Genomic DNA, 2,494 nt, shown 5'->3' on the forward strand with positions numbered 1-2,494 from the left:
GATAGAAGACTAGAAGACGCGTAGTACGTCGCATGTCCGTACATTGTTTTCCGTCTAGGGAAAGAGAGAAGGTAGGGGAGGAGAAAATGTCATCTTATGAGGAAATTCAAGATTTCACGTGTCTGTTATAACAAAGAAGTAGTAATAACAACTTCAATAGCATCTTATACACATTAACAACGCAGAAGTGGAAGCAGACTATCAGCCAACGTTGAGTTCTTCACGAACGTTGATAGGTAAAAAACGTGAAAGATGGCTGGCGTATTATGTTTCACAATTGTTCACAATACTTAAACGCATCCTCTGTCTTTATATCAGTATTTTTTCATATTTGTATTTCACAGCTGTCATGTTACGTTTGTTAAATGAGGATATACAATTTGTCGCGCTGCATTGAATAATATGAATTAATTAACTCTCCATTTCGTGTTCTTTATAGAAATATACACGAAATATATACAAATACGTACATACCGATGTCATCTGTCTTTTTTGTTTATTTAATGTTGACATCCTGATTTTTGAATCTTTATTTGGCAAGGATACCAAATGACTGTAAAGATCCATATCCCAGTTTATCCGATTATCATGATTATGAACCAAACCCTGTGTTTGATGGCACAGAATTGCAAACCACCTCCAACAGTGGTAGTATATCCAATGAAATTTGCTTGCTTTTTAGTTTGTCATGTTTACTTAGTGTTATGCATAATTGTTTATTGCAGCTGTACAACATGCGGAACAAAAATTAGATTTGGCAAGTAGCGGTACAGGTACTGCAATAGATTGGTTGGAAAGCCCAGTAATCGACGGCACAATCGAAGAGAACTGTGAGGAAGCTTTGGTAGATACTCCAGTTATTGAATCTGGTGTGTGACCTTTAACCTTTTGTTAGTAGCCAGTAAATGCCATGATATTCAGAGCATAACAGAATGGGAGCGGTGCACTTGGACACGGTGCATTTGGACACAGCCAATCACAGCACCGTGTGATTAGAGACATTTGTAGGGTCCCTTAGAACAGCGACTTGTGATTGGACTGTGTCCAATTGCCCCGTGTCCAACTGATATACACCCTAACAGAATTATATATAACGTTGTATAGAGAATTATATAGAACGTTGTATAGAGAGTTTGTTAAATTGCATGGTATAAGAATGAAAGAGGAAAAGGAAGGTAACAACTGTTACATATAGCTTCTTAAATAGGTTGCATTAACTTCATATAAGATTGAATCTCCTGTAGGGGTATATTCGAAAACATCACCCGTGTACATTCTTTCTCTTTTTATTCCACTGTAGTATCTCTTGTACTCCAATGGAGTATTTTAGGTACATTCGAATTACATTTCTGAACGCACTGTAGCAGGATAATAACACTGGTCTGTTATAATCGCGAATAGCACCAGCGTTTTCGAAACACTTCTCAAGGAATTTCGATCGCGCCACGACAAGGAAGCGGATGTGCAAGTGCTGCGATAAGCACCACCTTGCACATTCCGCATTTAGGACTTCAACTCCAAACGCATCGAACCATTACCAAATATGGTAATGTTCTTGTCGCCAGGCACCCCCTCCGACAAGTCTAAAACAATACTATAAAAACGCGGAGAGACCGCTCGCAGTAGGCTTAACATCTCGGTCTCTCGCCGCGACATACGCGTCATACGTGACTTACGCGCGGTTCGCATATTAACTCATAAGTACGGGAGTTGTAACTAAAACATACAAGTGTATTTATCAAATAAACCTTTATATATATATTACTACAAAAGGTAGTCTAAACTTTTACTACATTTTATCCACCGCCACACACCCTGCCGCGCCCGCAACACCGATCTCGAACTTTTTCTTCGTGTCCCGGCAACACGGGCACGACAGGTCAATGGATAATTTGTTACATAGATTTTCTGATGTATTTCAAATTACGTGGATTTTTTTATGTATTTCTAATATAGTTATTAGGTGCGCAACTAAGTTCTCGCTGTTTTTTTTTTTTTAGGAAAATGCAATTTTATTGTGAAAAAATGGTTACAAATGAATCATTCAAAGTATTGCCCATCGCTAGCTACAACTTTTTCCCATCTTTCTGGCAGAGCTCGAATACCGTTACGGTAAAAGCGTTCGTCTTGTGATGCTATTCACGAATCAAGTCATTTTTTGATGTCTTCATATGAGCGGAACTGCTGATCAGCCAGACCATGTGCCATCGAACGGAGCAAGTAATAATCGGACGGCGCAATATCTGGGGAATATGGCGGGTGGGGTAGGACTTCTTATTTGAGCGTTTCCAAATAGGTTTTAACGGGTTTGGCAACATAAGGCCAAGCGTTGTCATACAGTAGAATCACTTTTTCGTGCCTCTGCTCGTATTGTGGCCGTTTTTCGCGCAGTGCTCGGCTCAATCGCATCAATTGAATTCGATACCGTTCCCCAGTGATGGTTTCGTTCGGTTTCAACAGCTCATAATAAATAACACCGACCTGGTCCCACCAA

This window comes from Odontomachus brunneus, unplaced genomic scaffold, assembly GCF_010583005.1.
Source record: "Odontomachus brunneus isolate Ranch 3 - 2012 unplaced genomic scaffold, Obru_v1 Obru_scaffold_147, whole genome shotgun sequence".
NCBI lineage: Eukaryota > Metazoa > Arthropoda > Insecta > Hymenoptera > Formicidae > Odontomachus > Odontomachus brunneus.